This window comes from Paramisgurnus dabryanus, chromosome 18 (genome assembly GCF_030506205.2).
Source record: "Paramisgurnus dabryanus chromosome 18, PD_genome_1.1, whole genome shotgun sequence".
Classification (NCBI taxonomy): Eukaryota; Metazoa; Chordata; class Actinopteri; order Cypriniformes; family Cobitidae; genus Paramisgurnus; species Paramisgurnus dabryanus.
The window spans coordinates 6583420-6609444 of NC_133354.1; the positions used below are offsets into that span (position 1 = coordinate 6583420).

The 26025-nt window shown below is 38.9% G+C and overlaps 1 pseudogene; it reads right to left on the minus strand.

Moving 5' to 3' along the window:
- Positions 1-6146: 6146 nt before the first annotated feature.
- LOC135721438 (uncharacterized) overlaps positions 6147-26025 on the minus strand; it is a 33514-nt pseudogene continuing 13635 nt past the window's right edge.

Genomic DNA, 26025 nt, shown 5'->3' on the forward strand with positions numbered 1-26025 from the left:
ATGTCAGAAACTGATGATGGATGAGAAGGCCTCGGTCGTAGTCTCCACTCGCTCATCCATGTTTTTATGGACCTTGCTTTGTGCACTGGTGCACAGTCATGTTGGAACAGGAAAGGGCCATCCCAAAACTGTTCCCACAAAGTTGGGAGCATGAAATTGTCCAAAATGTCTTGATATGATGAGGCATTAAGAGTTCCTTTCACTAGAACTAAGGGGCCAAGCCCAATCCCTGAAAAACAACCCAACACCATAATCCCCTTCATCAAACTTGCACTTGGCACAATGCAGCAAGGCAGGGGTGTCCAAATTCGGTCCTGGAGGGCCTGTGTCCTGCAAAGTTTAGCTAAAACTTCCCTCAACACACCTGCCTCAAAGTATCAGGGGTGCATTCCACTCCAGTTTTAGACACGCACTCGTGAACTTCCCTAAACACTTCCCCTCGGGGGAATCCCTGTGACCATTTTGAAGTGCGTTCCACTTTGTCAAGTGGACGAGGGAAGTTTGTATGGACAGACCCTCGCTCCGTGGATTTTGACAGAGGGAGCGAGTCTACTTCATATGTAGACTTCAGGCAGCTCCATATCCCACAATGCATCACTTCAGAAACTTGTGCTTTGCACATGGAGGGGGCGGTCTCCACTTTCCATGTGATCAAGGGCTTAGGGCGATCCATTTAAACCCACTTCAAGTGTTCCAGCAGTAGTGGGCACTCGTACAACGTAAGCAAGGACGTACATCCGAGTGAACGAGACTGAGGGAAGTTAGCGAGGGAAGGTCATAAAAAAACTAACTAGAACGCAGGGCTAGTCTGCCTAGTAAGACCTTGATTAGCTGGATCAGATGTGTTTGATTAGGGTTGGAATAAAACTCTGCAGAGACACCGGCCCTCCAGGAGCAGGAGTGGACACCCCTGCAGCAAGGCAAGTACCGTTATCCTGGCAACCGCCAAACCCAGACTTGTCCATTGGATTGCCAGACAGAGAAGCGATTCGTTGCTCCAGATAAAATGTCTCCACTGCTCAAGAGTCCAGTGATGATGTGCTTTTACACCACTGAATTTGACACTTTGCATTCAACTTGGAGATGTAAGGCTTGGATGCAGTTGTTTGGCCATGAAAACCCATTCCATGAAGCTCTCTACGCACTGTTCTTGAGCTTATCTGAAGCTCACATGAAGGTCTGTAGTTATTGACTCTGCAGAAAGTTACCGACCAATGCGCTGACCCCGCTCTGTGATTTTAAGCGGCTGAGTTGCTGTTGTTCCCAGTTGCTTCCATTTTGTTATAATATTACTAACAGTTGACCGTGGAAAATTCAGTAGTGAGGAAATTTCACAAATGGACTTATTGCACAGGTAGCAACCTATCACTATTAACTACCCATTCATTTCACAAATGTTTGTAAAAGCTGTCTGCATGCTTAAGTGATTGATTTTATACATCTGAGGCCATAGAAGTGATTGGAACACATTAATTTAATGATTTGGAGGGGTGTCCCAAAACTTTTGGCAATATAGTGTATTTTGTTCAGCTGGTTTCTAACAATATCTCTGATGTTTTCAACTACTTGGCAATGTTTTCATAATTTACATTCTAAACAGTGACACAAGGCAGTGCAGTCGCCTGTCAATGCTGTTAATATCTACGTTACCTAGGGTGGCCATTCGTGCCAGTTCCGCCGGACACCTCCCGAACATGTTTTCGGGTTCGTTCTCTGGAAGTCGCGTTGGTCGACCGCATACGTCATTAAGGTTTAATATTTCGGGTTTAATTTCAGAAAAGCATCCGTTACATTTCAAGGTAAGAATGAAACTACAATGATTGTATGTCTTAAAAGAAATAAATCTTAATTTTCTAATGTATTTTAACTGAAATGTGAGAACCTCGATGACGTATGCAGTCCAGCAACGCGACTTTCGGAGAACGAACCCGAAAACATGTTCGGGACCTGTCCGGCGGAACTGGCACGAATGGCCACCCTAACGTTACCATTTGTTGCAACCTTTACTGAAGTAGAAACACTTGACAACAGTGTCGTGGACAAATGCGGAAGTATGTGTTAGTGTAAACCGTCTGTCGGGATACTCTTTTGTTTATGGTAATCTGAACACTTTATTCTGTGCTGCATTAACACACTATCGAATTGGACTAATACTGTAACATCTATGACTGAGGGGTGGTTTCCTGGACAGGGATTAGTTTAAGCCAGGACTAGACCTTAGTTTAATTAGGAAATATAGCTAGTTTTAACAACCATGTCTTACTAAAAAGATTACTTGTGTGCATTTTGAGGCAAAACAAAGGGCACTGATGTATTTTAAGGTATGTCAGGGTAAGTTGTTTTCAGTTTAGACAGCTCTTTAATTTATTTTAGTCTAGGACTAGTCTAATCCCTATCTGAGAAACCGCCCCTAAGTATTTAGTTTTGAACATTACATGAAACCTTACATAATGAAATAAAACGAGGTCATCAAAGGCAACATTTATAAAACTTGATTACCTCTTGATAACTTAATCCTGGGGCCTGCACCATGAAAATGGTTAAACAAACTCAGGGTTACAAGATTAGTTTTAAGTTGACAAAACCAAGCTAATGTGAACAGGCCTTGTTGGTACAAGCTATTTTCATGATACCCAAAACCAAGGATTTTCACAAACTAATTTTAGTAAACTTACCTGGCTAACCAACTAAACCGACATCATGGTCTAGGCCCCAGGTCATAGATTGGCGGTCACAAAGGATACATCAAATGCACTTGTAGTCAATAAATCAGAGTAATGCAGAATAAATCCAAAATAAAAATTTATTAGCAACGTAAGATCATCATAATACAAAAGCTAATTCAAATGTAAAGCGGTGTGCAAATTACCCATCACACCAATATTCTGGGGGTCCCCATTTCCTGATTGTTGCGTAATAGCGATCTAAATTTTCTCTCTATGCAGTAGGCCTAAAATATTTCATGGATGCAAGCCAAGACAATCAGGCTATAGCAGGGGTCACCAACCCTGCTCCTGGAGTGCTACCGTCCTGCAGATTTTAGCTCAAACCCCAATCAAACACAGCTGAAGCAGCTAATCAAGGTGTTCAGAGTTGCTTGTTAATTACAGACAGGTGTGCTGGAGCTGGGTTGGAACTGAAGTCTGCAGGACGGTAGTCACAGCCTCAGACGTCACGGCCACAGACTGTTGGCTAAACGTCTGATGTTTTTCGTACACTTTTCTGGAAATCCTGTGAGAATGTCAAAGTCGTCTTTGATTGGTTGAAATAAACCGGATTTCCAGGAGACGCAAGTGTCGCGATTAGTTTCGGCCCCTGGAAAACAAAACTCTGACGTTCCATTGAGGAAGAGAATCAGTCGTGTTCACGTGGATAATAATGATCAGTTATCATGATCAGCTTAACATTGGATTCTCAAAAATATGCAAAGTTCGCAGCATAGACTCTCTAAAAGACGTCCAAGAGTTTAGCTTGAGGCAGTTAGTGGAGTCAAAAAGTTCGGTTCTCCTGAATTGCTTGTATGTAGGGCTGGGCGGTATGACGGTATATTCCGTTACCGCGGAATAAAATGTCAGACGTAACAGATTTTTCTATTCCGTCTATTCCGCGGAATGTAAATAAGTGGGCGTGGCTAACTCTGCCCTCCAGCATGTTAGACTGAGTGTGACAGAGAAACATGTAAAATAGTTCACTTATAAAAAATGAACGAGTTATTTGTGTAATTTTTATAATAAGTGCCAGTGAATCCACCACGGGTCATGCAGCGAGACTCTTGCTTGCTTACTTGCTCGCTCTCGCGCTCTCTCTCTCCTCATGCAGCAGCCGGCCGGTCCCTCGCGTGCAGAGGTCTCTCTAGGCAAGCACAAGGAGCTGCGACGACAAATAAAGAGTTCTTCTTGCACATAATGCTAATAGTTGTAAAGTTTTCTGAACTTTAAGCAAGCTAAGACAAAACTCGCGTTTATATCAGTGACACGTGCGATGATGGAGCGATGTAGTTTGATGCGCCATTTGCTTGTACAAACATATTTGATCGGAAAGACGAGAAACTTAAGAGATGCAAGTGTTGAGGTCTAATAGAAAGTAAAGGGCGTCAAGACCTTAAAACAAACTTTATGATCATCACATCATAGCACCTGTCACATTTATAATATCTAGAGCTTCTTCTCTCATATACAGGTATTTATCCTGTCTGTACGTTTTTGCATACAGTTCTACCTGTTCATTTTACATATTGCATATATTTAATGTAATGTATGCATAAATACAAAATACAATGAAGCCATAGCTACAATAGTCTATAAAATTAATAACTCAATTAAAAACAAGATTCAATGCTCATATTTTAAAACTGTGGTGAGCATTTAGTTAAAAGCTATAGTGAGTGGTGTATTTATGTAATTTTTTATCATCAAAAAACAATATAAACTGAAAACATGTATACCGTGAAATATTCCGTTTCGTGAAATAAAATGACTCATTCCGTGGAATAGATTTTTGGTCATTCCGCCCACCCCTACTTGTATGTGTTAAAAAGTGGAGAGATATGCTTCAAACAGATGTTTAAAGGGAGCGTCTCATTGGTGTGGCTGTTGATGAAGTGCACAACATTGTTCTATGGCAGGGGTGGGGAACCCTGGTCCTGGAGGGCCACTGTCCTGCATAGTTTAATTCCAACCCTAATAAAACACACCTGAAAAATCTTATTCAAGTCTTTATGATTACTTGGAAATTAAATTCAGGTGTTTTGGTTAGGGTTGGAACTAAACTCTGCAGGACAATGGCCCTCCAGGACCCAGGGTTCCCCACTCCTGTTCTATGGTGAGTAATGTTGTTTATTTAGATGCTATTCAGTTGCGGCTGGTTATTTCAATAACTGACTTGTTGCCAGGCGGCTCGTTATTGTGGGGAGTCCGAAACGTGACGCTAGATGAAGCAAACTGTGATTGGTTGTTTGTAGGGGTGTAACGGCACACAAAATCACGGTTCAGTGCGTACCTCGGTTTTGAAGCCACGGTTCGGCTCATTTTCGGTACAGTAAAGGGAAAAATGCAAACATTACTGCAGGTTGTTAATTACTATAAACTTTTTTCTACAATTTGTTTACAGTTTTTAAACACTTCTTATTAAAATATAATATATAAAATATAAAAAAAATAAAAAAAAGAATAAATAAAATACTACTGCAAAGTTCTCCACTAAATAACATACTTTTTACATTATTTTATTACAGGTAGGTAAGTCTTCTCTTAACGTTCTCTGAAACTTTTTCTACTAAAACCTTGCACTAATCACAAATTCAATTCCTGAATACATTTATGAACTATTAGCCTACATTTTTGCCACCAAAAATTTTTCTGTTTTGATTATTTTGGATTGTTTAACTCACAGTATTGAATTGGCTATGTACCATCTCTACATAAAAATAATATTACTGCTCTATGTGCATAGCAAGCAACATGATGATATACTTATTATACAGTCATATTGAGATTAGTGAGTTGCATACATAGCCATCTTTTATCTTTTGCACGTTTCTCCTAATCTTTGCTTGTGTCGTCAATGTAAGTTGTGACTTAAACTAACGAAACCCTCCGCAGCTGAGTAAGCCCGGGTTACAGCTCTTCTCTGTCCCGACCAGCTGATTGTCTCATGAAAGACGCGCAACCTCTCACGCACTTTAAAAGAACAAAACAGTGCGTTGACACACGCTTTATGGCGCGACGCGTAAGCGGCCCCGTAAATGTTTACATAAATAATCAAACGAATATACAACTAAGTCAATAAAAATCTTTCTGTGGGGTGAATTATGTTATATGTTTGACAGAAGAAACCACATACTGTATAGTAGGTACTGAATTAGATGAAGTACCTACTTACTTGGCGTTAAAACAGTAGGTACTGTATAGTATGAATCCTGGTAGTATGAATGAGATTCGGACGTACTACATCCGCCATGTTGCTACATCACGTGACATACGTCATCATCACGTCATGTCATTTCAGCGCGAAAACAGCTGCATGCCTCTTCTTCTTCGTTGGATAACTTCTCTCCCGGGCATCATGGGATGGTGAAGTGTCCATCGTATGCACACTGCAAAATCTAACCGGAAGTAGTAGGTCATCCGGGGAACATGAATCAAAAGATTGCATTCGGACATTCAGTGCACATGTGCACCGTGCCGAAAGCCCTGTACCGAAACGGTCCGGTACGAATACACGTTACACCCCTAGTTGTTTGACATGTTGGTCAAACAGCTTGTGGGCGGGCTTTGACCAGAAAAAGCAGCGAAAAACCCTAGACCTTCAGTATTGAAGGCCTTCATTTTTATAAAACACCCTGTTGAAGATAAATGTAGGTGGTTGAAATAAGCCCTTACATGGACAGACTGGAATGATGAAATCATCTGGAAATCTATTAATAATTAGAATAGAATGTCCGTTGTTTTGTCAACGTCTGTTTCCTGTGTTTCTTATAGCGTTTTCATCATGTTACGTTTATAATTTATTTAGAAATATTTGAATGGGTTATACTGAAAAAGCAGAGTCTTTCAGGGGGTTTTATGGGGTATCAAGGTTTTTCACCTGTACGAGTTCTCTGGTGTTTCACTAAACTGACACGTAGATTAAAACTCTTTCCACAAACACTACATTAATGAGGTTTTCCTCTAGTGTGAACTTTCTCATGGGCTTTTATACTACTTAAGTGAGCAAACGTCTTCTCACACAGAGAGCATTCGTAAGGTTTTTCACCTGTATGAATTCTCTGGTGTGACACTAAACTATCATGTCGACTGAAACTCTTGCCACAAACACAACAGTGATAAGGTTTCTCTCCAGTGTGAATTCTCTCATGGATTTTTAAGTGACCTGACGAAGGAAACGTCTTCTCACACTGAGAGCATTTGAAAATATTTTCTCCAGTATGAAGTCTCTCATGGGCTTTTAAGTTGCCTGACTTAGTAAACGTCTTCTCACACTGAGAGCATTTGTAAGGTTTTTCACCTGTATGAGTTCTCTGGTGTGTTATTAAACTATCATGTCGAATGAAACTCTTGCCACAAACACTACAGTGATAAGGTTTCTCTCCAGTGTGAATTCTTTGATGGATTTTTAAGTGACCTGACCTAGGAAATGTCTTCCCACACTGAGAGCATTTGTAAGGTTTCTCTCCAGTATGAAAACTCTTATGGGCTTTTAAGGAACCTAAACGAGTAAACGTCTTCTCACACTGAAAACATTTGTAAGGTTTTTCACCTGTATGATTTCTCTGGTGATTCACTAAAATGTGATGTCGACTGAAACTCTTCCCACAAACTTTACAGTGATGAGGTTTCTCTCCATTATGAAGTCTCTCATGGGCTTTTAATTTGCCTGACTTAGTAAACGTCCTCTCACACCGAGAGCATTTGTAAGGTTTTTCACCTGTATGATTTCTCTGATGAGCATCAAGATTTAGTTTGCTGCTGAAATATTTGCCACATTCACTGCAGTGGAAAGACTTTTCACCACTGTGTGTCCTCATGTGAACTTGTAGCCGAGATAAGAATTCAAAATTCTTCCCACACTGCTGACAGTCAAACTTTTTCTTCTTCTTCTTCTTCTTCTTCTTCTTCTTCTTCTTCTTCTTCTCTCTGTGATCTTCTGAATGAAGTTTCTCATCTTGTAAGGTAGTAAAGTTGATCTCAGATGTCCTGCAGGTGAAGAGTTTCTGTTCTGTGTGTTTGCTCTCTAAATGTCTTTCTTTTGATGTTGAGGACGTTATTTCTCCTTCAGAGAAATCATTCCTCTCATCTGTAAGGAACACAATAATAAAAACATCTTACATCAGGAGAGTAAATTCAGTTCCTGTACCAGTTATAGGGGTGGGTTGCATAAGCTAGACGTACACCTGGTCATAACACTTGTCTAGACGTAGAATTTACATCCGTTTCACCCAGGGCCGGCCCTGGCCAATTTGCTGCCCTAGGCAAGATTTCACCTGGTGCCCTTTAGAATCACAGAATCACAATTGTGTTCCAATCATTTTGCTCATAAACTTATACAGAAACAAACTGCACAGCTTTGTCGTTTTTCTTTATTTTGAAAATATTTTGGAAACACACACAAACAAACACGCACGCACGCATACTGTGGCTATGTACTGCACTGAAGCGGCAGTTTAAAATACAAACCCAGAATTTAGCGAACGTCAAGAACAACAAAGCGGAAACAACAATCAGACCGAGACGCGGGATTTACATAAAGTTACATGGACCATGTTTAAATTTCAATGTTTCTGGACAGAAATACCAACTTGTTCACTTTGTTTGGTATTAATAAGCTGCGCATTGGAGTGCTGGCTGCTCCCCGCGGTGCTGAAGACCAAGACCCGCTCTGACGGAGTACTGGTGGCACTTATGCACAGATATTGCATAATCTATTGGAAAGCGGACGAGTCATTAGTTGGGTTAGTAAAATAACGAAACTATAGATTTTAAATAGAAGAAAAAAATGTTTTTGTTAAAGAGATATTTTTTTTAAAAGTTTAAAAATGCACAACTCTTCTCAAGTGGAAGAAAGCTATACTTTTCCCATTACGTGCAACCTATCGGAAAGCGCAGATGAGTTCGTTGGGTTAGTAACGAAATTATAGATTTAAGTACAAAATAGAATTTATATAAAGAGAAATGTTGAAATAAAAAGTGCAGAACTCTTCTTAAGTGAAAGTAACGAATAATAATTATATAATAACGAATAATAGTTTCCAATGGCTTGCACGTAAATATCTGTGCATGTGCCACCAGTACTCCGTCCGAGCGCCTCTTCAGCACCGCGGCCAGCACTTATTAATACCAAACAAAGTGAACAAGTTGGTATTTCTGTCCAGAAACATTGAAATTTAAACATGATTTGTGTAACATTATGTAAATTCTGCATCTCGGTCTGATTGTTGTTTCCGTTTTCTTTGTCTTGACGTTCGCTGAATTCTGGGTTTATATTTTAAACTGCCGCTTCAGTGCAGTATAGAGCTATTTAACAAGCACGATCTTCCGAGATACTATGCTACTAATAATTCATTAATAACTGCTGTTTTCTTGTGCAGAATTAAATATTTATAGTAAAATGTTTATATAAAAAAAAAAATAATTTGGGCGCACGGACGCCCCAAGGGGTCAGCGGCGCCCTTAGCATTTGCCTATTCCGCCTATGCCCAGGGCCGGCCCTGGTTTCACCATCTAAGCGTAGCGGATGTCTGCGACTGGGTTTAGATTAATCAAGGACCTGCTCTTAGTTATTTGAGGACATTTAAGTAGTTTTGACAAATGTTAACTCTTTCCCGCCAGCCTTTTTAAAAAATGTTGCCAGCCAGCGGCAGCATTTCTTATGATTTTCACAAAAGTTTAATGTCTTCCAGAAAATGTTCTTTAAAGGGATAGTTCAGCCAAATATATTAAACCAATGATTTACTCATCATCAAGCCGTCTGAGACGCATAGGTCCATAATTTTTACTATTACTGTAGAAAACAAAATTCACTTATTAGGCTTAGATGTTGATGTTATTTTTCATTTAAAGTCGCAATTATGGTGATCAGTGTTTATTTTGGTTGGACTCTTTACCATTGACTTGAAGCTTACTAGTTTTTTCCTTGGCTGCTATAACTTTGTGTGTTAAAAACACATTTGTGATGGCAAAAAGCAGCAGGTTATTTAGTATGATGGTTGTGGTTAGTTTCTGATAGTAATGCTCAACATCTAGTGATTTGAGTTAATTATTCATTACTTACTCATTTGAAGTTTTTTCCATCAATAATGTGATACTACAGTTCAGTACAATTTGTCAATCTTAGGGATTTTGAAAGACTGACCACTGTGTTATTTAGTCACACAAACATGAAGAATCACAGTATGAATCTCAACAATGGTGACTATTAAATGAAAATGATAAGAAATTGCTGAAATTACGAATGTCATCCAGGATCCAGGATGTTTGTGCATCTCAAATACACAGCAGTTAATTTTTTTGTCAATAGTTTCTAAAAATCTTTAAAGGAATATTCCACTTTCATAAAAAATGTCACCCATGCCCCCATGTCATCCAAATTGTTGATGTCTTCTTTTTGTTCAGTCGAGATGAAATTAAGTTTTTTGAGGAAAACATTCCAGGATTTTTTTCAATTTAAGAGACTTTTTCAAAAAAAAAAAAAATGCAATACTTCTTGACTGAACAAAGAAAGACATCAACGCTTTTGATGACGGGGGTGAATAAATTATAGGCGTTTGAATAAACTGATAAGCTGATACTGATAAGCTGATAAGCTACTTGCTCTACATTTATTTAAAATTAACAGCAAGACAACTAGCAGTGAATGTGCTTTCAGGAGAATTAGTAGATTAACATGGAAGGATTTGAACTTGAAAGCGGAGTGTACTGACGCCTTTCTGTGGTTAAAACAACATTTCTTCTTATGGTCATTCGTGTTTATTTGATGCTATAAATTAACTAGAAGGAAGACATTATTTGAAAGGTGAGACTTTGTTTAATATATTTAATCTCAAAAGTAACCGAAAAGTAATCTGGTCTGTCCTGTATGTCAGCGCGTTGTCAGTGTCTGCTCCACTCTGTATTTTTCACTGTGTGAAAACATGGTGGGACGTGTAACACAGACTGTTAACAATTGTTTTTAATTAGTCATTAAACATTCTTTATGATAAAAATGTTTTTAAAAATATTTTAATAACACGGTTTTGTCGGTTATGTAGTTCTAATGAAGGTGTTCAACTATAACAGTCGGTCTCACGGTTATATAAAAACCGTCACACCCCTATGAGTGAGTAAATCAATTAATTAGATGATGATCTTTACCATTATGTACCACCCACCACAAGATTGAACTATTGACTTTACATTACCAAAACAAATGTGTTTTATACACACAAAGTTAATGCACCCAGGGAAAAACTAGTAACAAAATGTCAAGGGTCAAGAATCCAACTAAAACAAACACTGATCGCCATAATGCTGACTTTAAATTAAACAAAACCTTTAAACCTAAAAAGTGAATTGTTTTCTAGAGCAATATTTCTACGCCACCTCTTTCCCCGCCATTAACGAGTAATCTCGTCAATCTGCAATACCGCTATTATCCACCAGGTGCGCTCTTCCGCAACTTATAAAAACTGGAAGTATTCCCCTAGGGCAAACAGCTGTATGTCCATGTATGTTTTAAAGATCGCTCTGCATCTGATCTCTATCAAAGGTCCTTCACAAAAATGGAATTATCTCAGCTTTTTGCTAAAATTTGGTGTTTTTGATGAAACCTACACATATTTGAAAGGTGATAAAAACAGAACACATGAAGGTAGGATGAAACGGAATTTTTTGATTAAAAGCAGATGGTCTGTTCTTTTATTTCATATATTGTATGTTTATATATTTTAAAAGGAGCATTTTCTGGAAGGCATTCAAGTTTTGTGAAAATCATGAAAAATGCTGGCGGCGAAAGAGTTAAGAAATAATGGTTTTATATCAGTTTTAAAATAATAAAATGCAATGTTTCTCTATCATTTACATAACACACAAAAAAAGTAAATATAGAAAACGGTTCTTTTAAACTTTTGTGAACATTAAAACGTGACATTGGCATAACGTTTGGAAATGGTAGAATATAACATTCAGACTGTGCGTTTTCAAACTAGACGTGGTAAAGACGGCAAAAACGTGCAATTAGTGTGGAGTTGGACGCTTGAACATTTTGAGTTTACTTTGCTTCATTTGCGCGTGAAATGCTATTTATTCGAGACGCTCGCTTCCTGTAATCATATCACTACTAGAGCAAGCTCTTGATTGGGTAAAGCAACGCGAATATCCGCCAAAGTTCAAATTTTTCAACTCGCTCGTTTCCCGCATCAACGTGGCATTCGCTTGAACCGCGCCGCAGGATGCCTATTCGCGCCTCTGCGTTGACTTCAAATGTAAATCACTTGCGATTGCTGCCTCTTCCCCGTCTGGTGTGAACGCACAGTAATGTTCAGACAATGTACCCTTTTATGTTGGCATAATATTTTTGGGAAAGTTGAAAACTTTTAAGGAACATAAGGGGTGGGCGACATCGGTCCTGGAGTGCTGATGTCCTGAAGAGTTCAGCTCCAGCTGAAATCAAGCACACCTCAAAAACTATCAAGGTTGAAGCTAAAATCTGCAGGGCATCGGCAATCCAGGACCGACGTTGCCTAACCCTGCTCTAGAGCATGGGTGGGTATTCCTGGTCCTTGAGGGCCATTGTCCTGCAAAGTTTAGCTCCAACTCCAATCAAACCATCATTTCCAACTCATCCTGTAGCCTTTGATCAGATTGTTCAGGTGTGTTTGATTAGGGCTGGAGCTAAACCTAGCAAAACAATGGCCCTCAAGCATCAGGAATGCCCACGCCTGCTCTAGAGTCTAGATTCCTGCGCTCTGCTGGTTCTGTTGCGCTCTCCGGTTCTGTTGTGAACACGTGCAAGAGACTGAAGTCACGAGACTGCAGTGACCATTTGACGTATGACGCTGCTGATGCGTTTTCCCTGGACACGTTTGCTTTTCTTGACTTATGACATTTATATTTTGAATTAATTTTCTGTACCTCTTTCGTCTGCTGTGTTCCAGGCTTTAATGAAACCTGCTTATGCTCTGATGAGGCGCTTGTCATTGTTTGCGATACATGAAGAGAAACGGACGTATATACACCTTTCTTTAAGTTTAACATTACACAAAAGTGAAATGTTTCCGCCCATTTCTGTCCTTTCATTTGCTGATTAAGGAGTTATAATGGGTTTGAAAAATGACCAAGTCATGGCCAAGTAGAAGCAGTTTTTGTAAAAATAGGCTAACGATTAGGGCTGCACGATTAAAGGAAAAATGATGATCACGATTGTTTTGCTCAAACTTTTGATCACGATTAAAGATGACGAACTTCTATTTACTTCAGTATTTTTATTACACTTTACAGCCATGTATATAATATTATATACATTTTATAGGCCTATATTATAAAATATTTTATTGTTTTGTAATATCCACAGCTCCCATTCTCTTAGATCTTTTTAAAACATTTAAAATAATTCTGCAAAATTCTGTATAGATTTTGCAAAAGAAAACCGCATAAATAACAAAAATAACTCCTTACACAGATTCCTTAGCTGTTATACTATTGCAGCAATTAAAGCAGTTCAGTTTTAACTGTCAAAATTATAAAATATTTTTTATTTCTTACGTTTTAGAGCCTTTTTTGTTTGTTAAATTAAGGTTTTTGATAATGACCAAGCGGTTAGCGGCAGACAGCTAACGTCATGTTGACGACTTGTTTGGTTAAATGAGCCTTTCAAATCAACAGTTCACTTGCCTACAATAACATCTATATAAAATATATATTTTCAACATATAACAATGTTAGTTTAAATGTTTATTATCAACATACTATTTTTTAAAAAGTGGAAGGAGGCTGCTCTGTTGCTCGCAGTTGCGGCAGGGTGCAGAAAAATTATGAAAAGGGTCGGGCTATACAAAACGAAACGAAATAAACATGAAACGAAATAAACATGCTGGTTGCCTTACCTTACACATTCGCTATGCATCAATTAAAATTCAAGGCTTTACCATAGAACATGGCTATTTGTGTATCCAACAGTTAAACTAAGAAAAAAAGGCTCTCAAACTAAAAAATGACACCGCATTTTTTACATGACTACAGAAAGAAGTCAGAAAGCGCAGCATTTAAGGTTTTAATAAAGTTCTCCATTTATCCCGATGCGCTGAAGGTCCTGCTGCTGGTGGAGACGCTTGTAACAGGTGCATTGTAAATGTGCATAGTGGACTCGTGCGATAGGTTAAACGTCTTTCTTTTACAATTTATCAATGTCTCAACGTTTCTTTTAATTAAATTAAAATAAAAAAAGGTGGAGAAACCATAAAAAATCCAGAGGCCTGGCCGCATATCAACTGATGTTAAAATTGGTCTGAAACCCGACCCGAGGGGCGTAAAAAGGCTGAAATGCAGGGCTCTAATATATATTTATATCAAATCAGAATTAAACTGAAATAAAAACAAAACATTTTTGAAAAAAAAGCCTATGATATTCCTTTTATGTGGCAATAATTTTTTAAAACCCCTTGCTGCTCACGTTGCTTATTGGACACTTATCCTTGGCTAACTTACATGATGCGCGATCCGCTATTGTTGTCTGTGTCATGGATGGTAGGGTTTTTTTTATGGTTGCGGCTTGTGTCTTCAGCTTTTGAAACTCTTGATATTTCACGTTTGGACTTGTAACTTACCTGATCAACATCACTTTCCTCAAATCCAAAATATCCAAACAATGGAGTAGGCCTATATGACCCTTTTTGGGAATTAAACATACATATTTCTGCATTTTCTTCTTGTTGCTCTTCCATTATGTTCGTTCAAGGTAAATGACTAAATCTCGTGATGCTATTTCTACCATAACACAGACTGTGCTTGCAAAGAAACACCTCGTTTACTCTGACTCCGCCCATAACAAACACATTGCTTGATTCTAGACCGTCTGTTTTGTGCTTGGTCTTTACACATTAATCGCGACGATTGACATTAATTAACCGTGGGGCACGCATATCGTTATCATGATAAAAATATGATTAATCGTGCAGCCCTACTAACGATTGACTCATAACCTGCGACTCTCTGTCGCACACTAGAGAAATTACCGTATGGACCGGGAGAGAAGCTCCTGGGCAAACTTTTACTGTCTATGAGGCAATCGGGTTGATGTGGAGGCATAAAGTCAAGAGAGATAATTAATCAGAATACTTACCAAAATTTGTTTCTGTTCACGCTCACCGTCTCTGCAAGATTCGGTGGGTGATTCAGATTTCTCTTGGCACGGCTATTAGAAGACTTACAATTGTCAGACAGGTTGCTCACGTGACATCTATGTCATCAAGCTCAGTTTGAGGCTGTTTACACTTGGCATTAACATGCGTTTTTGTCGATCGGATCACAAGTGGACGACGTTAATGCCAGGTGTAAACGGTGTTCAAAACGTTTTGAGCTCGTCCACTTTCGACCACTTTCAACCACATTCAGAGGTAGTCGAAACCACTTTCGATCGGATCGCTTTGGAGTTGCGGAACGCTTATGTGGTTGAATGCGTTCGAACAGCCACACGCGACCGCCTTCTCTCCGCCCATTTATCTAATCTGAGGTATTAAACACAAGTTTTACGTCTTTTTTTGACTTCTGCCGTGAACATACGGTGAACAGCGCTATTTTTAGCCTTTCATTGATACAACTGAAGCGGCTGATCTCCGTAGTTTCGTTTTGAAAGCGTGTGAAAGTTGCGCGATCCTATTTCATCAATTGCGCTGAAAATTCAGAGAAAGCTCCAACATATAAACGTACAAAACACTATGCAGCATGTATACTTGCTAAACAAGCAGTGGACTCCGACATAATATTAGTTTGCGTCCATATAAACTCATAATTACTCCCGCTCGGGTTTGAATGACAGCAGAGAGACTCGCCCACCGTCTCACAAACCACCCCCTCACAGTATTCAGGACAGATGCGGTCGAAAGTGGACAAAAGAGACGGATTTAAATACCAGGTGTAAACGTAATGTGTCTCTCTCGTCCACTTGTGATCCGATTGATGAAAACGCATGTTAATGCCAAGTGTAAACAGCCTCTTTGAGTCTGCGCAGTACGCTCGACCCCCAGGAAGTGCGTTCTTCTAATTAACTTCACTTGTCTCCGTTGAATCCAGTGGGGTCGCTGTGTCCATTTCTTTTACTGTCTGTGGTTTTTACGTAACATGACAGCGGCCATGGTTGGACATTTTTTGCTTCAATTAATTACAATGGAGGGAAGTGACGTCGCGTCATCCATCTTTTTTACAGTCAATGACTAATATGCACTCTTTGAATAAAAAAAGTGTACTTTTTGAAAGGGTTCTGTCTCAGTGACAACTTTTGTACCTTTATTTGAGAGTGTTCAGTGAAAAGACAACACAAAGAAACATACCTGAAGGAATAAAATCATCACCACAGCCCTCATTTTCATCATCATGATCTTCCTCTTCTGTAGGTTCATTTTTTATTTCTTTGGGTTCAGTTTTGATCTTCATCATGAGGTTCCTGAAGTCAATGAGTTTGACTGAACACATCTTGAGTTTGGTCTGCAGGATCTGCTGCTGTTCTCCAGCGTTACAGACAGAATCCAGAGACTCTGTGGAGGTTTGATCCTCCTGTAAGCCCTCATTACTGTCACACACTGTTGTGTCCTGAGCGTCTGTGGACTTTGACTCAGTATAAGAGAGTAAAGACAGACTGAGATCCTGTGTGGAAGATTCACAACAAACCACACACACAGAGTAAGATTATAAATGATTTGATGTTGTCAAACAGGTAAAGATGTTTAAGCTGTACAAACCTCTCTCTTCAGTCCTTCATCTCCTCTTAACCTCAGCTTTGTCTCCAGTAACGCCACCTCTTTCTTCAGCTGAGAGATTTCTGTGATGAAATCATCAATATCCAGCATGGACAGATCAGTTCCTACTGATTTACAGCACATCACATCCATCTCATCTCTCATCATCAACATTTGTAAAACACTGATGATACACAAACATCACTCGCGAGCTCTTTCTTTCTTTAGTGGGTTTATCTGCGGACTAAGAGCTGCAGCGCCTCCTGCTGTACTGGAGAGAGACCACACTGCTCTGCTTCTCATTTGTCTTTTAAATAAATCGCATTTTAAGAGTAAAAACATGCATGTCAATATTATAATGATTAATGTATTGTGATGATTTTTTATTATGATTATATTATTATCGGGCTTTATAAATTTGCTGCTGTTATGTTAAAGTCATAACTTATGTTTATTAAAGCTTTTTGTGTTTATTATGTAATTGTGTCTCCTACTGGCTGTAAACACAAACTGTACATGAATACTTGTTGTGTTAAAGGTTATTATTATTGCTGTATTATTATAAATTATTAATGATTAAAAACAAACTCATTAAAAACATGATTCATGATTAAAAACAAAGTGTGAGAAGTGTGAATGCCCTTCCTCCCCCATCATCCCAGTGAAAGCGAACACCATTTGTTCGAGAGGGTGAGGGTCAAGCCAACCTCACCACCACAAGATCAGACTCTGGTCAGAGCACGGGACTGGAAGCTGTTGGCAGACTTAAACAAGAAACTCTGCTTCCCAGCTGAAATTGCAGCCACCAACCTGCGACCAGACCTTGTTTTGTGGTCAGCCTCGCTCAAGCTTGTCTACATCATTGAGCTCACCGTGCCCTGGGAGGGTGCAGTGGAGGAGGCCTATGAACAGAAAGGCTGAGCTGAACTTGCATCCGATGCGCAAGAAAAAGGCTGGAATGTGAAGGTACGCCCAGTGGAAGTAGGTTGCAGAGGGTTCCTAAGAGGGCTGGGTGATATATATCGGGGGATTGCCATGCGCATCTCGTCAGTAAAGCCGGTTCCTTGATTAGTAGTAAATCGCCATCAGCTGCTTTTAGATGGAGCGTATTTACTACAAAGAGCCGTAGTTCGCTGACAATCGGGAAATTTCACATTAATTATCGAGGACGTATCGCCTGCAATAATTAATGCAATATGGCCCAGCTTGTCAGTGAACTACGGCTCTGTGTAGTAAATGCAACTCTATCTGAAAACAGGTGATGGCGATTTACTACTAATCAAGGAACCGGCTTTACTGACGAGACGCACATGACAATCGTATTCGATCCCCCAGCCCTAGTTCGTAGCCACCTCAACATCCAGGCTACTCAGGAAGATGGAGGTGCGAGGAAAGGCCCACCGGCAGGCAGTCAAAGACCTCTCCGCGGCTGCAGAAAAGGGAAGCCAGTGGCTGTGGGTGAAGAGAAAAGACTCCGCCTGGGTCTTCAAGTGAGTTGATGGCACCTAGGGAGTGAACGCTGGTATTCACTGCTGAACCTTCTGGAGGTGTTGTGGGCCTATCAGCGAAACACCCAGGAAGAAGGGTGCCCACTTGACAACCTAAAGGGTGCCAATCAATCAATTGACCATCCCACGGAGTCTCAACGATGCCTCAGGTAAGTATTAAGAGATATCAACAATTGACCGGTGTTGCTGGGTAATTGCGGTAGATAGTGTGCCTCCGAACCTGCATTAACGCCGACAGTGGGGCATCTAGCCTTAGTCAAACGGGTTGGCATGCATGGTCAGGTTGCGGTGAGATTTTGGCGTTTTCTTGTTGTCTTGTGTATGGCAGAAGTATGCCATATAGAACCGTTTGCCACTGAACCTGTATTAACGACGACAGCGGGGCTTCGGGCCTTAGTCAAACGGGTTGGTGTGTATGGTCGGATTGTGTTTAGATTATGGTGTTAGAGATTGGGGTTAGGTCATTTCAAGAGTACTTGCACTGAGTTACGCGAAAGAAGCAACCTCAGGAGTTGAAAGGGCTGAGGAGTAGTGTGGCAGAGGGACACTCAATTGACCATCCCACGGAGTCTCATTGGTGTCTCAAGTATGCATTAAGGGATATCAACATCAAGTCCTATACAACAAATCTAAACAGTGACACGGGGCAGTGCAGTCGCCTGTCAATGCTGTTCATATCCACGTTACCCTTTTGTTGCCGCCTTTACTGAAATAGAAACACTTGACAACAGTGTCATCGACAAATGCGGAAGTATGCGTTAGTGTAAAGCGTCTGTAGGGCTACTCTTTTGTTTATGGTAATCTGAACACTTTATTCTGTGCTGCACAATCGAATTGGACTAATACTCTAACCTCTATGACTAACAATTTCGTTTTGAACATTACATGAAACCTTACATAATTAAATAAAACGAGGTCATCAAATGCAACATTTATAAAACTTGATTACCTCATCCATTAACATGATTTTTCATTCCCCCTTGATTGATGGCCATCAGCAGTTGAGTTAAAGACAACAAATCCCATCATTCCACACTGCTTCAGAGCGTCATTAATCTACCTCACTGTTATTGTTTTGATTGTGCGCCCTCTAGCGGCGGATTTTAAGGCAGTTAATATCCCAATACTTAACCCTGTAGTTAAAATTAAGTGGTTTGTCAGACCATGTGAACTGAAAAAGGCAGATGATGCACCAAACTTAACCCTTCTGATTAAGATAAAGTGGTTTGTTGGATCATAAAATGAACCAAAAGCAGATGATAAGCCAACTTAATCCTGGGGCCTGTACCATGAAAATAGTTAAACAAACTCAGGGTTACAGGATCAGTTTTAAGTTGACAAAACCAAGCCAATGAACAGTCCTTGTTGGTACTACAAAGCTATTTTCATGGTACCCAAAACCCAGGATTTTAACAAACTAATTTTAAACTTACCTGGCTAACCAACTAAACCGACTTCATGGTAAAGGCCCCAGGTCATATATTTGTGGTAGGGATGGGACGGTATGAAAATTTAATATCATGATTATAGTGACCAAAGTTATCACGGTTATCAATATTATCATAATTTTGTTAAAAGGAGATGGAAATGTTCAAAAAGAACTGATACACTGAGAACATTTGAACTAGTTTTATTTTTGAAAATCACAACTTAATATTTCATGTCCCTGAAATTATTTCTGTTCTAAAAAACAATAAATCTGTCTAAAAAGTTTACAGTGAATGAATACAATACATTATCCCTTAAATGCCTTCTTGTGAAAAAAAATATGTCACATGTGCGCGCCTCCGTCAAACTGATTCTGGCTGGACAGGATTTGCCGCAAGTTTTCAAAATCACGGTAATCAAACACGGTTGTAATGATAATTACATTTTAAACGATAATACTAACCGTCAGGACATTTCAAAATAACAATTTATTAGATCATCATAATACAAAAGCCAATTCAAATGTAAAGCAGTGTGCAAATTACCCATCGCACCAATAATCGGGGGTCCCCATCCTGTTTGAGGATTTTGATGTTTGACGATTAATTCACTGTTTTACTGCTTTGACATGTAATTCTCTTTTTTTTGTGTTGTTCATGAAATAATTTTCACACATTGGTGTAATTATTTAACTCTTTTGCCAGGTTTACCTGACAGTAATTAATACACACAGCACATATTTAAAAGTAATTATTTAATGATATATCTTTCAAAAACTGAACATTCTTTATAAGAAATAAACACAATAAAGTGTCTGAAAAATTACTGAAAATAAAAATGCAATCGAAATAAACTGACTATACTAGAACAGGCCTTAAATAATAGCCAACCTACTAAGGTCATATTAGTACTGGTCTGTAGTGGCTGCAATAAATATAATAGTCAACATTTGAAGTGGATCAAAACCTTTCATAAAAGTTATCTTAAAACCAATTCCCAACACCCGTTCTTGTCTTTGGACAACTTTGATGAACTTTTTTGATCCACTTCAAAGTATACTTAAGAATAGCATCTTCACTTGTAGGGGTGTGACCAAGGCTTTGGTTCTGTTGTTTTTTGAACCGAAAAACAACGTCATTTTCACTTTATGTGGAGCGACTGTTTATGCTGCATCTTCTTCCCGAAGCGACGTTTGGAATTCGTCCTCCGGCTGTGTGTTTAAGTGCACTCAACAAATGGAACATTAATTTTAGGGTTGAACTGAAAACCGGAAAGGTTAAAATACTGTTTCTGTTCGGAACGAACCAATTGGGAAAAAATTCTGGTTCAAAGCCCTGGTTGTGACGGATCACAAAATTCAAGGTTTGGATCACATGATGGTTTTTGAGGAACAGATCGGATAATTTTTCGGATCAGCAAGAAAAGTGGTGGGAAAAATCTAATAAACAAATAAAGAAATTACAAACATTTATAAAAAAAGAAAAAAGTTGCACATTAAGGGGCTGTCCACACGGAGACGCGTATCACTGTATAGGTATAAATTTGTTATCGTATTGGCGTTTCATCCACATGGATCCGGCGTTTTGGGAGACTGAATCCGCTATTTTTTGAAACCGGGTCCCTGGATACATCTGAAACCGACACCCTTGCGGTTTCGTCTGTACAGCCAATCCGTATATTTTGTGAAGCGAAAACGTCATCACATCATGTGTCGGAAGCGTCACACGTAACAGCAACAACAATAACGGCGGACTACACCGCTTTCAGTCGGTTTCAGTGGTTTCGTGTATACGGATTATTTTTTTAGAGCAAGGAAAAAAAATGATCGGATAGGGAATGCACCGGCTTCGTGTGGACATAGCCTAAGCAAGGTCTTAAATTAGCATAAGGTATAAAATTTAATCAAATGAATAATAATGAATGTCTTGGGTTTTTTGATCAACATTAATGACACAGACTTAAGTATGTCAATTAAGGTTACTGTCTCTTTAAGACCAAAAGAGCACAGACTGGTTCCTGACTGTAATCTATACATACACTTAAGACATAAACAAATGTTTTTATTAGAAAAAGAAAACTGTGGAGATCATTTTGTTTGTAGGTGCCCAGTCAATAACAGAAAGATTTTATGTTCGCTTGCTTTTTGAAACGCGTCTCTGTACTACTGAGGGCACTTAAACCCGTGCACGCACACATAAACGGAGGGCAAATTCCAAACACCGCAAACAGTCGCCCCACATAACGTCGTTTTCCATTGCTCTATTCGCCAAATGTATGTTAAATGGACTACAGTATGAGATACAATAGCACAACTCTCTCTAAAGTTTACACATCAAAGGTTCTGGGCATTTTTGAAGGGCGTGATACAGTGATGACTTGAGCTTGACCGGACACATTCAACCGCATGTGTGTAAAAAACACTGCTCACTTTAGCGCCTTTTTGTGATTAAATTGTTTAAAATCATTTACGTGTTAACATTTGCAAGGCTTTGAAACACGTGCAAATATAAACTTTCCATATTTAAATTTGCATATTATTCCACGAATCACATGCGGGTCGTACGGATCAACTGCGATCTGTCACAGCACTATTCACTAACCTAAATTTGGAATTGCTGTTTTGGAAATGTATGTTTTAACAGTTTATACTATTTATTAAAGTTTTGCAGCAGTTTTTTTCCACTGCATTAAATGGCGGCATCAGATACGGTCTCATTTATACATGCGCTGCAGCTCCCCTTGTGTTTTTTTAGAGATGTGCAATCATTGCAATGATCTGACACCATCGCGACGATGTCAGACAATCACGATTAGACTATCATTTAATCTTTGTGATACCTCTAGTGGTTGAAATAAGCCCTTAAATGGACAGACTGGAATGATTAAATCATCTGGAAATCTATTAATAATTAGAATAGAAAATAATTAGAGAAGAGGTCTGGTGTTTTGTCAGACTAGTCTGTTTCCTATGTGTTTCTTATAGTGTTTTCATCACGTTACGTATATAATTTATTTAGAAAGATTTGAATGGGTTATACTGAAGAAAGCAAAGTCTTTCAGGGGGTCTCATGGGGTCTCAAGGTTTTTCACCTGTATGAGTTCTCTGGTGTTTCACTAAACTGTAATGTCGACTGAAACTCCTCCCACAAACACCACAGTGATGAGGTTTCTCTCCAGTGTGAACTTTCTCATGGGCTTTTAAACAACTTAAGTGAGCAAACGTCTTCTCACACTGAGAGCATTTGTAAGGTTTTTCACCTGTATGAGTTCTCTGGTGTGTCACTAAACTGTAATGTCGATTGAAACTCTTCCCACAAACACTACAGTGATAAGGTTTCTCTCCAGTGTGAACTCTCTCATGGGCTTTTAAGGAACCTAAACGAGTAAACATCTTCTCACACTGAGAGCATTTGTAAGGTTTCTCTCCAGTGTGAATTCTCTGATGAGCATCAAGATTTTGTTTGCTGCTGAAATATTTGCCACATTCACTGCAGTGGAAAGACTTTTCACCACTGTGTCTCCTCATGTGAACTTGTAGCCGAGATAAGAAGTCAAAATTCTTCCCACACTGCTGACAATCAATCTTCTTTTTCTTTCTCTTCTTCTTCTTCGTCTCTCTGTGATCTTCTGAATGAAGTTTCTCCTCTTGTAAGGTAGTAAAGTTGATCTCAGATGTCCTGCAGGTGAAGAGTTTCTGTTCTGTGTGTTTTCTCTCTTTTGATGTTGATGACGTTATTTCTCTTTCAGAACATGAATCATTCCTCTCATCTGTAAGGAACACAATAATAAAAACATCTTACATCAGGAGAGTCAATTCAGTTTCTGTACCAGTTATAGCGGTGGGTTCCATAGCTAGACGTACACCTGGTCATAAGACTTGTCTAGAAGTAGAATTTACATCCGTTTCACCATCTAAGCGTAGCGGAGACTGGGTTTAGATGAATCAAGGACCAGCCCTTAGTTATTTGAGGACATTTAAGTAGTTTTGATAAATGTTAACTCTTTCCCGCCAGCCTTTTTAAAAAATGTTGCCAGCCAGCGGCTGCATTTCTTATGATTTCCACAAAAGTTTAATGCCTTCCAAAAAATTTTCTTTAAAGGGATAGTTCAGCCAAACATATTAAACCCATGATTTACTCATCATCAAGTCGTCTGAGACACATAGGTCTATCATTTTTAATATTACTGTACAAAATACAATTCACTTTTGGGGCTGTTTACACTTGGTATTTAGATGTGTCTTCATCGATCGGATCACAAGTGGACGAGAGAGACACATTACGTTTACACCTGGTATTTAAATCGGTCTCTTTTGTCCACTTTCGACCGTTTTGTCCTGAATACTGTGAGGGGGTGGTCTGTGAGACGGTGGGCGAGTCTCTCTGCTGTCATTCAAACGCGAGCGGGAGTAATTATGAGTTTATATGGACGCAAACTAATATTATGTCGGAGTCCACTGCTTGTGTAGCAAGTAAACATGCTGCACAGACTTTTGTATGTGTGTATGTAAGAGCTTTCTCTGAATTTTCAGCGCAATTGATGAAATAAGTCGCAGTTATGGTGATCAGTGTTTGTTTTAGTTGGACTCTTGACCATTGACTTGAAGCTTACTAGTTTTTTTCCTTGGTTGCTATAACTTTGTGTGTTAAAAACACTTTTGTGATGGCAAAAAGAAGCAAGTAATTTAGTATGATGGTTGTGGTTAGTTTCTGATAGTAATGCTCAACATCGAGTGATTTGAGTTAATTATTCATTACTCATTTGAAGTTTTTTCCATCAATAATGTGATACTACAGTTCAGTACAATTTGTCAATCTTAGGGATTTTGAAAGACTGAACCACTGTGTTATTTATTTAGTCACACAAACATAAAGAATCACAGTATGAATCTCAACAATAGTGACAATTGAATGAAAATGAAATTGCTGCAATTACAAATCTCATCCAGGACTCCCAGCATAGACTGCAGTATGGATAAATGATAAACATTTTACAATTTTCTTTGCCACCATTGTTGAGATTCATACTCTGATTCTTGATGTTTGTGCATCTCAAATACACAACAGTTAATTTTTGTCAATAGTTTATAAAAATCTTTAAAGGAGTATTCCACTTTCATAAAAAATGTCATCCATGCCCCCATGTCATCCAAGTTGTTGATGTCTTTCTTTGTTCAGTCGAGATGAAATAAAGTTTTTTGAGGAAAACATTCCAGGATTTATTTCAATTTAAGAGACTTTTCTAAAAAAAAAAAAAAATGCAATACTTCTCGACTGAACAATGAAAGAAATCAACATTTTAGATGACATGGGGGTAAGTAAATTATCAGGATTTTTATGAAAGTGGAGTATTCTATTAATGACCAACTGCTGTGAGTGTGCTGGATCTCATATACATTATTAACAGAAAAAAACTTTGATGCGTGAGTAAATCAATAAATTGGATGATGATCTTTACCATTATGTAACACCCACCACAGGATTGATTTATAGACTTTACATTACCAAAACAAATGTGTTTTATACACACAAAGTTAATGCACTCACGGAAAAACTAGCAACACAATGTCAAGGGTCAAGAGTCCAACTAAAACAAACACTGATTGCCATAATGATGACTTTAAAGGGAACAGAGAATGAAAAACCATTTTTACCTTGTCTTTGTTGAATAATGGTAGTCTACCCACATTCACAAACATATAAAAAGTTCTAGACATGCTAAACATCTCAGTCTCATAGAAATTCCTCTTTTAGAAATGTCAGCCAGAAAACGGCCCAATCTGAAAAACTGATGCTTATGACATCACAGGCATCTAACTGCCCTTCCACTTTAAAATAATTGGCTACATTTTTTGAGTGGCAGCAAAGCCAATCAGTAATGAGATTGCAAGTTAAGCCAGTAGAGGGAGCCAAATAGGTGCAAAACCACTTGTTTAAAATCCCCCACCCTAATAGAGCTATCTGAGAGAGGTTTTTAGGAAGCTTCTAAGGCATTACAGACCCGAACAAAAAAAATTTTGTCTACATGTCACATCACAGAACAAGAATAAATACTCAATCATTCTATGTCACCTTTAAATGAAACAAAACCTTTAAACCTAAAATGTGAATTGTGTTCTACAGCTATATTTTCACAGAACATTAAGAAATAATGCTTTATATCAGTTTTAAAATAATAAAATAAAAAAAGTTTCTCTATTATTTACATAACACACAAAAAAAGTAAATATAGAAAACAGTTCTTTTAAACATTCGTGAACATTAAATCGTGACATTGGCATAACGTTTGGAAATGGTAGAATTTAACATTCATACTGTGCGGTTTCACACCAGACGCGGTAGAGACGGCAAAAACGTGCGGAGTTGGACGCTTGAACATTTTGAGTTTACTCGCTTCATTTGCGCGTGAAATCCTATTCATTCGAGACGCTCGCTTCCTGTAATCATATCACTACTAGAGCAAACTCTTGATTGGGTAAAGCAACGTGAATATCTGCCAAAGTTCATATTTTTCAACTGGCTCGTTTCCCGCATCAACGTGCCATTCGCGTGTACCGCGCCGCAGGATGCCTATTCGCGCCTTTGCATTGACTTAAAATGTAAATCACTTGCGCTTGCTGCCCCTTCCCCGTCTGGTGTATACGCACAGTAATGTTCAGATAACCAA